A 13,072-nucleotide genomic window follows, 5' to 3' on the forward strand; every position below is an offset into this window, starting at 1 on the left:
GTACGAACTGACCTCTCGATTATGTCCTATAAATCTTCGATGGGATTCATGTCGAGTGATCTTGGAGGCCAAATCATTCGCTCGAATTGTCCGGAGTGTTCTTAGAACCAATCGCAAACAATTGTGGGCCGATGACACGACGCATTGTCATCCACAAAAATTCCATCGTTGAAAGACTGCAAATGGTCTCCTATTAACCAAGCTTCACCATTTACCAGTCAATAATCAGTTCAGTTCGATCAGAGGATCCAGCCTTTCGTAAGAAAACGCAGCAATATTGCTTTTCTGTTATCACTGACAACTCCACGCAGACACCGCTGCTTTCGATCGTTAATTGAAGTCCGTCGGCCACTGCGTTGTCTGGGCCAGAGGTAATGTCTGAAATTTGTCTTCTCGGCACACCCTTGACACTGTTGATCTCGGAGTATTGAATTCCCCAACGATTACCGAAATGGAATGCCCCAAGAGTTTAGCTGCAGCTACCATTCCGCGCTCAGTCTGTTAATTTCTGTTGTGCGGGCATAATCACGTCGGAAACCTTTTCACATGAATCACCTGAGTGCAAATGAGAGCTTCCCAATGCACTGCCCTTTTATACCTTGTGTACGAGATACTATCGCCGTCTGTATATATGTGCACATCACTATGCCATGACTTTCGTCACCTCAGCGTATATTGACCGGCGTAAACGCAAGGACTTCGTCGGCTGCGCTTATGTTGATATTAAAAACGATAGGAGTGAAAAGTTTTGTCTGCCGAAACAGCAATTAACCAACCCATCACAAACTCCAAACCATTCATAAAGCACTAATTTACGCTATGAAGATAGACCATCATGTCATGTTCACGGACTCTTTCTCCGACGTGAAATAACTTTAATTGGTGAGGACGAAGAAAGGAGATACCTTACATACGGAATAGCTGTTGCTGTATTGGAGTTGTACGAAACCGGTGAGTGAGTATCGTATGTGTTACCGCTACGGTCGCAGGTTCGAATCCTGCCTCACGCATGGATGTGTGTGATGTCCTTAGGTTCGTTAGGTTTAAGTAGTTCTAAGTTCTAGGGGACTGATGACCTCAGAAGTTAAGTCCCGTAGTGCTCAGAGCCATTTGAACCTTTTTTTTTGATGATCTGGGGCAGACGAACAGCGAAATTCTGCATCACCCGCTGAAGTGTCGGAACATCAGTACTATCGATGACCTCCTAAATGGCTGTTTTCAGCTCAGCAATGGTTTTGAGGTTATCTTGTCTTCAGTATACCCCCACAAAAAGAAGTCGCGTTTTCAGATCTGGAGAATATGGCGGCTAATCGAGAACCGGCACGGTAACTCAGCGCGTTCGGTCAGAGGGTTAGCTGCCCTCTGTAATAAAAAAAACTGATTTAATGGATCAACGACGAACTGAAACGGGTGTCTTGCGACGTCCGCCCCGAGCAGATACAATGAACGAAGACGAACAAAATGAGATTAAAAAGAAAAAGACTCATGCCAGCGGCCTCTGGCTACGTCAGAGACGGATTGCAGCCTCCGGATTGCTCCTCCAGGATATCAAACACTCTCTTGCTTCGATGGGGTCGAGCTCCGTATTGCATGAACCACATCTTGTCGAAATCAGGGTCACTTTGGATAATGGGGATGAGATCATCTTCAAGAACCTTTATGTCCGTTCAGTACTCACTGTGCCATCAAGGAATACCGCACAGCTTATTCCGTGACTAGACACTGCACACTACACAGTCATCTGTTGAGGCGAAGAGACTTCTTGATCGCGAAATGCGGACTCTCAGACCTCCAAATGCGCCAATTTTTCTTATTGATGAATCCATCCAAATGAAAGTGGGCTTCGTCGCCAAGCCAAACAATACAGAGCCTATTTATTCCCATCATGCCCCGCGCTAATTGTGCAGTTTCAACGTCCTTTCTTTTGGCTTCCAAAAACATGGTACAGATTTGTTGAGTTTTCTTCAGTGTGATCGCGTTGTTGCCTCTCTATGATATTACGTCGCTTTGGTATACGGAGTGAATAAGTTCTTTCAAAAGTTATGACCATTTTATTTCATATAGTTCAATAACTGTTACCCCAGGGGCACTACGAATGTAGTGTGTCGACAGTAAGTTGGGAATGTGGGTCTCACTGGGAGCGTGCAAGGGATAAATCCCTGCAGTCGCAGTATCCTCTGCGCCCTCGGTGGCTCAGATGGATAGAGCTTCTGCCGTGTAAGCAGACGACCCCGGGTTTGAGTCCCGGCCGGGGTACACATTTTTCAACTGTCCCCGTTGATGTATATAAACGACTGTCGACAGCTTAGGGTCTTGATTTATTTACCGTTTCATTCTAAGGGTATTAGTCGCTATACTCCCCACGGTGGCACTTCCACTGTTTTTCTACTCCAGCGCTGCAAAGTGGCTCACCTGTATAAACACACTGCGAAACGGTTTTGTGTTGCGCACATTGCAAAGAGGTAGAATATATATAGAGGCTGTGGCACGTTATTTAGATTACCTCACGCTTACACGATGTGCTATTAGCCACCACATTTTTGGAACTCAATTTGTGGTTGTTCAGAAGGAAAAGTAGTGCGTGACCGTGTAAGGTAAATCGTAGCCCAATTTCTTTTCGAAATCATGCCTAACATCTGAGCGGCTTGTACCTGTATGTATGGGATGAATAAGGCTAATAATTGTAATTTCGTAATTTCCGTACGCCGCACAGTCTCTTGTACTATACCTCTTTCTTTTGGCTTCCAAAAACATGGTACAGATTTGTTGAGTTTTCTTCAGTGTGATCGCGTTGTTGCCTCTCTATGATATTACGTCGCTTTGGTATACGGAGTGAATAAGTTCTTTCAAAATGGAATCTTATTTTGGAACTTATTGTGGCGCTATAAAAAAGTGTTTCATATAGTGGGAGGGAATTAAACGCGTATCCTTTTTTAGACAGTGTCTTATCAGAAACAGAGGGAGATGGAAACTACTCCATTTCTTCAAAGCTAATTGAGTAGCCTTTACTGAGAGATCTGTATATGAAGCCAAAACGAGGAAAGATTTTGGACAAGGATGTTCATTGTTACCAATGACGTTTAGTTGTGCATAGAAAACTGAATGATGGAAATAAAGGGCTGTTATTATCTGTTAAGGACAGAAAATTAGTACAATCTGAATCATTGTTGATGCGGCAGTAATAGGAGAAGGTGAGCTGAGATTGGGTTTTGTGGTAAATGTAATGGAATATGTGCAACCTGTAGGTTAAGAAGTGGACGGAAATAAGAAGAAAGTGCCACAGATATAGATGCTGGAGGACTGGTAAACAGAGTCTTGAAGAGAGATGCACATTTTGATGCCTGAGAAGCAGAACATATAAAAACAGAGTAGATACACGTAAGACACAGAAGCAAGCACAAGGTTAAAAATGCTTTTATAGGAATCAATAGCCGGAAATGCCCAAGAGTGTAAAAATCTTATCTGATTTTGGATGTTTAAAACGTATTTTAAATCTGTAGATAAACTCTTGAAGCGAAAAACAGTCAGCCAAAAGAGCAGCAAGCACGCGGATATACACGTATTCGGTCCCTTTCGAGCTTAAACACACTAGGTTCCAATTCATTCCTCACTTTAAAGGAGTTTCAGTAATGCAATTACGACTCGGGTCATGTGAATCGTATATTTATATCACATTACACTAAGATTTTATTGTTTTATGTTTACATTAGAAGGAGGAGCACTATGTAGTTCAACTACATTTTCTTATGCATATTTGAAAAATTACCGTCCCATTTAATGACTGGGAAATATGGTAGTAATGGCATTGAAAATAGCAACTTTTCGGTTTATATCCCGCCATTCTTTTGTTGCTATAGCCTAGCCACTTGGAGCGCTAGCATCGCAGCGACAGTCAGCAGGTCAACTTTTGCCTGATAGTTCCGCTACTGTTTGTCGTAGACTAAAATAAAATAAGCACAATGGTTTTAAGCCCCTGTGTAATCCTGAAGTAATGATCCAGATTTTTATGTATAGATCTTATTTGGAAGGGAAATTACTCAAAATATATATTTAAGCGATTGACTAGCAGCACACTTCCACAATCATGTATACCTGTCTCATACAAATGCAGCCGTGCAGTCACCTAAATTTTCCCTACGATTTTAACTCTTTTATTACTCTGTAACTCGATATTCTTGAACACTACGATACTAACTAGGAGGGCTATTCAGAAGGTATGGAACGTTTTGGCATAAAAAAGTACAAGAAGTACATTTTATTATATACATCTGAAAGAGGGACTGACATACTACTTTTCCACACAGTCACCAAACAGATTGAGGCACATATCATAGCGGTAGACATGTTTCGAAAGACCTTCGTCGTAAAATTCTGCCGCCTGAGACGTCAGCCAGTGAGTCACGCCCGCCTGGAGATCTGTGTCGTCATCATAGGCTCGTGTGGAAACCAGTTCTTCATCTTCGGAAACAAGTGGAAGTCGCTTGGTGCAAGATCGGGGCTGTAGGGCGGATCAGGGAAAATTTCCCATTTGAATGAATTAAGGAGTTCTTTTGTGCGGTATGCCTTGCGAGGTCGTGCATTATCGTGCGGAAACAAAATTTGGGACGTCAGCTTTCCTCGGCGTTTGTTTTGAGCTGTGCAAAGTTCGACAATACCAGGCAGAAATTATGGCTGCTCCACGTTCGAGAAAATCAATAAGAAGCACACCTTGCCTATCCCAAAACACTGTCGCCAACAACTTCCTTGCTGACAAGGTTTGTAAACAGTTTCTTGGTTTTTGGGGGAAACTTGTGTGGCCCCATTCCATGGACTGTAATTCTGTCTCGAAATTGACGTGTTTCACCCAAGTCTCGTCACCGGTTACAATTCGATCCAGTAATGAATCACAATGTTTGTGGTAGGCCTCCATAAATGTCACTGTTGCCCCCATTCGCTGTTCTTCAAGGTGCTCTGTAAGCAATTTGGGCACCCATGGTGCACAAAATTTGTGGTAGCCTAGTTTTTGAGTGACAGTTTCAAACAACAAAGTCCGCGAAACTTGTGGAAAAGAAAGCGAAAGCCCTGTTATTGTGAAGCGACGGTTGTCACGAATCATCAACTTTAGCGACAAGATCGTCAGTCGCAGTGCTCGGGCGCCCACTATTCCCTTCATCATGAACGTTGGTTCGACCAGTTTTAAACCGAATGCACCATTTCCGGGTGGAACATTCACTGATTACGTTGTTTCCATACACTTCGCACAGTTCACGATAAATTTCTATAGGTTTTAGGTTTTTTTGCCAACAAAAACCGTATCACAGACCGCACCTAATAACTGGCGGGATTTTCAATTGCAGTGCAAATCCAAATATCGAAAAAACCAGACGCGCAGAGACGTTCCGCTGTCACGGACGATTGCCGACTGAGCTGCCGAGCACGCACATAACCAAAATATATGCGATCGGCGCGCGCCTAGCGGTGTCAGAAGGCAACGTTCGCTACTTCCTGAATAGCCCTCGTATAATTAAATATTTGTGATATTTACCTACAAAATTAAGTTTTCTGTTTTTAGATCTGCGTTAGTATCAAAAAATTATTCGCTGTTAATGTTAGTAATTGGTAATTGTGTAAAATGTGGGTGAATAACTGTGATATTAAAATTTAATTTTTACTGCAAAATGTAAACCAATACCGTAATAGTGAAGTCACCTACAATATAACAATATGTTGTTGATGATATGTGAGCCCTACAGGCATGGAGATATCATAAGCAGAGATGGCGCTATAGACTTACTCTGTAGGTTGCTTTGAAGCCGTCGCCGTATGTTAGAAGTCCCAAAAATTATCAGGCTACTGTTTACGATAGTTTCTTGTGCTTCACTTCGGTAGTACGCACACAATGGTTGTTTTAAACAGAAAATGTTACAGTGGTTTCGTGAATGACACAGCACTAGAAAGGCATTTTCTGACGTTTATTTGGTCTTAAATACGTATTTGGATCCACTAATACGACGCAGCAACAATGTTTTTTGTATATGTTTCGAATATGAAAAAGCTGCTTTCGTAACCCAGTATTTTTATTAGTATCTACATCTACATCTACATCCATACTCCGCAAGCCACCTGACAGTGTGTGGCGGAGAGTACCTTGAGTACCTCTATCGGTTCTCCCTTCTATTCCAGTCTAGTATTGTTCGTGGAAAGAAGGATTGTCGGTATGCCTCTGTGTGGGCTCTAATCTCTCTGATTTTATCCTCATGGTCTCTTCGCGAGATATACGTAGGAGGGAGCAGTATACTGCTTGACTCTTCGATGAAGGTATGTTCTCGAAACTTTGACAAAAGCCCGTACCGAGCTACTGAGCGTCTCTCCTGCAGAGTCTTCCACTGGAGTTTATCTATCATCTCCGTAACGCTTTCGCGATTACTAAATGATCCTGTAACGAAGCGCGCTGCTCTCCGTTGGATCTTCTCTATATCTTCTATCAACCCTATCTGGTACGGATCCCACACTGCTGAGCAGTATTCAAGCAGTGGCCGAACAAGCGTACTGTAACCTACTTCCTTTGTTTCGGATTGCATTTCCTTAGGATTCTTCCAATGAATCTCAGTCTGGCATCTGCTTTACCGACGATCAACATTATATGATCATTCCATTTTAAATCACTCCTAATGCGTACTCCCAGATAATTTATGGTATTAACTGCTTCCAGTTGCTGACCTGCTATTTTGTAGCTAAATGATAAAGGATCTATCTTTCTGTGTATTCGCAGCACATTACACTTGTCTACATTGAGATTCCATTGCCATTCCCTGCACCATGCGTCTATTCGCTGCAGATCCTCCTGCATTTCAGTACAATTTTCCATTGTTACAACCTCTCGATACACCACAGCATCATCTCCAAAAAGCCTCAGTGAACTTCCGATGTCATCTATCAGGTCATTTATGTATATTGTGAATAGCAACGGTCCTATGACACTCCCCTGCGGCACACCTGAAATCACGGACTGACGAAACATTTTCGATCTATGTTTTCTGCCAGAAAATTCTGTGAACATATTTTGTTCCGTTTGATCGGTATTCCAATATTTTCTTCTCGCAGCGTCCACACAGAGAGCTTTTTGGAATGGCCAGATCGGAAATCAACTTCCCACGTCCGGGTTCCCGGTTTCGATTCCCGGCGGGGTTAGGGATTTTCTCTGCCTCGTGATGACTGGGTGTTGTGTGATGTCCTTAGGTTAGTTAGGTTTAAGTAGTTCTAAGTTCTAGGGGATTGATGACCATAGATGTTAAGTCCCATAGTGCTCAGAGCCATTTGAACCATTTTTTTTCGGAAATCAAAAGTCAAATGACAGAAACAAATATTTGATCAGCTAAACATCCACAGCTGAAGAACATATTTAATGAACAAAAATCCACTTCAGTTGTCAGTTTCCGCTCTTTCATGGCTATCTACGTCGGTTCCCCATCTCTATGGTTCCTACGCCAGTCGCTTTCACCGGCCCTGATAGCTGGTTTCTTAGTTGTCTGCACTGTATAATCATTTCCGTCTGATGCTGTCCAGGCGTGCACTGTGGTTACTGATCCTATGCACGAGTTCAGCTGCTTTTTATTTACATTATAAATGAGTTTTTTTCTATTCGTCACCCTCCCCAAAATTAGAGGTTTTCTTGCAGTCCACTGAGTTTGTTGGACATGGATGTGATCCCCTATGACTGACTGGCCCCATTCCCACACAAATGTGAGTACACAAAAATTTACAACTGCACCTTTTATCTTAGTATGTCAACCCTATAGTACTTGTACGTTAATAGCCTCTTGTTCGCGGTTGGTGGCACCTAAAGATGAACCTTTAAGCTTCGGAACCGGTTGAGAAATAAATTAAGAAAGTCACTGGCCACTGAAACGGAGTTTTATTCTATGGACAGAAATAAAAACATTAAAGTAAACAGCAAAACCGAAATTCGTGTATATAAACGAACACATCGCTTGAACGTGTCTACTTACGAATGAACTACGTTCCTTTACACTTCATACTGTAATCAGAATGATTAACATGCCCGAAAATAAGGGATGCTGGTAGTTTTGACAAAAACAATTCCACCAGAAGCCAATGTTTGGGGCAAATAATATGGCGGGCGTCGGCCTTTTTGTGACGTGATGACAACTTCCCTTTATTTTATCCTTCTTGCATACAGTATTGCAATAAAATTTAATGACACTCGCAATACCTACATATGTGCCCTAAAGATATGGTTTACATATTTTGGTACAGGTTTCTCTTTGCGTTTACAGAAATCTATACAGTTCATGCGTTATGCAGAATCAAATAGTTTTACTTGATTCATTTATGCAACAAATAATGTCTCTAAATACGGACCATAGATAACGTAATTAAATATATGAAGACTAAGCAAGAAATTTACATTGGACCAGCCTCGTTTCCATCATGACCTAACGAATTATGCGTACATCTCAGGGTGTCTCCGCAGTCTTGAACTACTATAAACATGTCGTATAGTATCAGAATTACCCAGTGGCTGATCTTTTGGCACCAACATCACACACGACACAATTTTGGGGCCGGCCGGTGTTGCCGAGTGGTTCTAGGCGCTTCAGTCTGGAACTGCGGGACCGCTACGGTCACAGGTTCAAATCCTGCCTCGAGCATGGATGTGTGTGATGTCCTTAGGTTAGTTAGGTGTAAGTAGTTCTAAGTTCTAGGGGACTGATAACCTCAGATGTTAAGTCCCATAGTACTCAGAGCCATTTGAAGCATTTTGGGCGCCTGTAATTGCAGCCAATCTGTTTTTCCAGTTTGAAATTTTAAGCCGCTACTTTTGTGGCATTGAATGAACATCGTCAAATTACGTCGACAAATAACGACGTTGAAGCGAAAATCGCTAACTAGTGAGGCAATTATTATTTTTTTGATTAATGGCCATATGTAGATAGCCGAACGCCAATAATAACAAGTGTAATAAATACTGCGACGTAAGAGAATTTGATTGCTAGTTGGTTCTATAAATATCTATAAAAGTTAATTACCACAGTGAAAGAAAAGTCTGCACAGCAGCTTGTTACTGGCACGCTACTCTAATAAACACTTAACGATTTCATACGTTGTGCCTTGAATTCACTCTGTCAACACTTGCTCCTGTTTTCTCCTTTCGCAGTATGACCCACAGTGGTAGAACGCTGCGCAAACGAAACTGTGCTCTCCTATATTTCGGTTTGAATTCCTATTCACGACGTGCATTACTTCAGGTTAAAAAATCTACTCTTCATAAATCTCACTATGAAGGCAATGTTACATGTTAATGGTTTGGTTGTCTTATGATTTACAAATTATACATTTCTACTTTTATTGCAACTAACACGTTTAACAAGGACATATGCGCAACGACATATAGCAGCACAGTGTTAGCATGCATTCTTTCACACTCATATAGATACAGAAAAAGTGATCGATAATACCTTTATATATTTACTAGTTTACCGCTCTCCGCTTCGCTTACGTAGACTGTCTGGCCTGCAGAGATTTTAGTTTTTTGTTTTTATTTATTCGAATTTAATGTTGTTGACAAACTGCAGCACCTTCTGAGCTTTCCACACTAATTGAGGCCATATAAGCATGGTCTTTTCTGAATGTAGTTCTGACCAAAAAGCAGTTCTGGTAACTGGAGTCCAAGCTTTTTGTTGATCACGCCCTTTGTGTTCTTGTGGAAATATTTCCGTAGCAACTTTAATCCCCAACAAATATTAATTTATAACTAACCGAGAAGTGAAACGCCCCTTTTCATGAATTTAGCTTGGAAATTTTTTTAATGTAACGAAATACTTTTTTACAAATTTCTATTCCCCTTAGGGGCTGGGTCACACTCATTTAGATACAGAAAGAGAGATCGATAATAACTTTATATATTTACTAGTTTACCGCTCTCTGCTTCGCTTACGTAGACTGTCTGGCCTGCAGAGATTTTTGTTTTTTGTTTTTATTTATTCGAAATTAATGTTGTTGACAAACTGCAGCACCTTCTGAGCTTTCCACACTAATTGAGGCCATATAAGCATGGTCTTTTCCGAATGTAGTTCTGACCAAAAAGCAGTTCTGGTAACTGGAGTCCAAGCTTTTTGTTGATCACGCCCTTTGTGTTCTTGTGGAAATATTTCCGTAGCAACTTTAATCCCCAACAAATATTAATTTATAACTAACCGAGAAGTGAAACGCCCCTTTTCATGAATTTAGCTTAGAAATTTTTTTAATGTAACGAAATACTTTTTTACAAATTTCTATTCCCCTTAGGGGCTGGAGTTTCAGAAACATTTATACACGTATTTTTTTATTTCTAACCGAGAAATCAACTACCAATATTCACAGTCGTAGCGTTAAAAATGAATAGTAGTTCTTTGGTAATTACTTATTTTCAAATAAACTTTGACCCACTATTTTACCCCCTTTGTGGTTGAATTTCCAAAAATGTTGAAATACGTGATTTTATCACCTGTTTTTATTATATATTATCTTCACCTTTTTCAAACAAAGTCTATAGGCTGAAGAGTGGCATACTAAGCTGCTGACAGCCCGCCCCCATCGGGGGGGAATCGAAATTCAATAAAGAAAAAAAAAGCTCTGTCAGCGAGTCTAATCGTTGTCTCGACACATCACCTCGACAAGACAGCGTGTTTATCGTACTTTGATGTCGTCAATCGTGGACGTCTTGGATTCGTTTGGTTGTCTCTGTCACGCCGTTGCGTCTTGCGTGTTGTCGTCGTAAGGTCTTTCTTCAGCGTTCGTCATTGTTTCATGTCCGTCCTATCCGTTCGTTTGTTTGTTTGCACGCCGCTCTCCGTTTGGTCCCGACGCGCTTTCTCGGCCACCCAAGTTACAATACCTTTTATCCCCTGTTTCACCCCCTTAGGTTTCGAAGTTCGAAAAATCCCTTCTTAAACGGCGCCTGCAATATAGGATAAACACCTTCTCCAAACTTCAAGTCTCTATTCTTAGCAGTTTGACCTGGGAGATGCAGAGTTGGCCAGGCAATCAGGACATTTCCTTTTGTATATATTTATAAGTCGAAACAAGGCCCCGGGAGTAGACAAAATTCCATTTGAACTACTGATGGCCTCGGGAGAGCCAGTCCTGACAAAACTCTACCATCTGGTGAGCACGATGTATGAGACAGGCGAAATACCCTCAGACTTCAAGAAGAATATAATAATTCCAATCCCAAAGAAAGCAGGTGTTGACAGATGTGAAAATTACCGAACTATCAGTTTAATAAGTCACAGCTGCAAAATACTAACGCGAATTCTTTACAGACGAATGGAAAAACTAGTAGAAGCCGACCTCGGGGAAGATCAGTTTGGATTCTGTAGAAATGTTGGAACACGTGAGGCAATACTGACCTTACGACTTATCTTAGAAGAAAGATTAAGAAAAGGCAAACCTACGTTTCTAGCATTTGTAGACTTAGAGAAAGCTTTTGACAATGTTAACTGGAATACTCTCTTTCAAATTCTGAAGGTGGCAGGGGTAAAATACAGCGAGCGAAAGGCTACTTACAGTTTGTACAGAAACCAGATGGCAGTTATAAGAGTCGAGGGGCATGAAAGGGAAGCAGTGGTTGGGAAAGGAGTAAGACAGGGTTGTAGCCTCTCCCCGATGTTATTCAATCTGTATATTGAGCAAGCAGTAAAGGAAACAAAAGAAAAATTCGGAGTAGGTATTAAAATTCATGGAGAAGAAGTAAAAACTTTGAGGTTCGCCGATGACATCGTAATTCTGTCAGAGACAGCAAAGGACTTGGAAGAGCAGTTGAACGGAATGGACAGTGTCTTGAAAGGAGTATATAAGATGAACATCAACAAAAGCAAAACGAGGATAATGGAATGTAGTCATGTAGTCAAATTAAGTCGGGTGATGCTGAGGGAATTAGATTAGGAAATGAGACACTTAAAGTAGTAAAGGAGTTTTGCTATTTAGGGAGTAAAATAACCGATGATGGTAGAAGTAGAGAGGATGTAAAATGTAGACTGGCAATGGCAAGGAAAGCGTTTCTCAAGAGGAGGAATTTGTTAACATCGAGTATAGATTTAAGTGTCAGGAAGTCGTTTCTGAGAGTATTTGTATGGAGTGTAGCCATGTATGGATGTGAAACATGGACGATAACTAGTTTGGACAAGAAGAGAATAGAAGCTTTCGAAATGTGGTGCTACAGAAGAATGCTGAAGATAAGGTGGGTAGATCACTTAACTAATGAGGAGGTATTGAATAGGATTGGGGAGAAGAGAAGTTTGTGGCACAACTTAACTAGAAGAAGGGATCGGTTGGTAGGACATGTTTTGAGGCATCAAGGCATCACAAATTTAGCATTGGAGGGCAGTGTGGAGGGTAAAAATCGTAGAGGGAGACCAAGAGATGAATACACTAAGCAGATTCAGAAGGATGTAGGTTGCAGTAGATACTGGGAGATGAAGAAGCTTGCACAGGATAGAGTAGTATGGAGAGCTGTATCAAACCAGTCTCAGGACTGAAGACCACAACAACAACATATTTATAATAATAATAACTATAATCACCGCCGTTCTGTATACGATGGAGACGGGCTAATTGGGACCGACCAACGGCGTGTCATCCATCAGCCAACGGCTGGAAGAGTGGGGTCTGTTCACCGCACTCCGGCCGTTGTCTAATTAGCAGGCATGGTGCCACTAGTATCTGGTCAAGCAGCGGCTCAAATGACGTCACGAGTTTGAGTGCACTGCGTTCCAGTCCTCACACAAAACAAAATTCTCCTTCAGCATTGTTAAGTCCCATAGTGCTCAGACCCATTTGAACCATTTGAGCCGTCAGCATTATGAATCAAACCCGGGTTCGCCGCATGGCAATCGGACACGATGATCCTTTTTTAAACTTATTTCCAGCCTCGCACCACTCAGCTACTTAGCTGCTTAGATGTTTACGGTTTATTTATGAATATTTATGAATCAAACCCGGGTTCGCCGCATGGCAATCGGACACGATGATCCTTTTTTAAACTTATTTCCAGCCTCGCACCACTCAGCTACTTAGCTGCTTAGATGTTTAC

General features: G+C 41.6%; 1 non-coding gene across 1 annotated transcript; it reads left to right on the forward strand.

Moving 5' to 3' along the window:
• Nucleotides 1-2,181: 2,181 nt before the first annotated feature.
• On the forward strand, nt 2,182-2,256 carry Trnat-ugu (transfer RNA threonine (anticodon UGU)). The gene has a single exon. It is a non-coding gene; the product is annotated as a tRNA-Thr (tRNA).
• The last annotated feature ends 10,816 nt before the right edge of the window (nt 2,257-13,072 follow it).

The sequence above is a fragment of the Schistocerca cancellata genome, chromosome 3 (genome assembly GCF_023864275.1).
Source record: "Schistocerca cancellata isolate TAMUIC-IGC-003103 chromosome 3, iqSchCanc2.1, whole genome shotgun sequence".
NCBI classification, from domain to species: domain Eukaryota; kingdom Metazoa; phylum Arthropoda; class Insecta; order Orthoptera; family Acrididae; genus Schistocerca; species Schistocerca cancellata.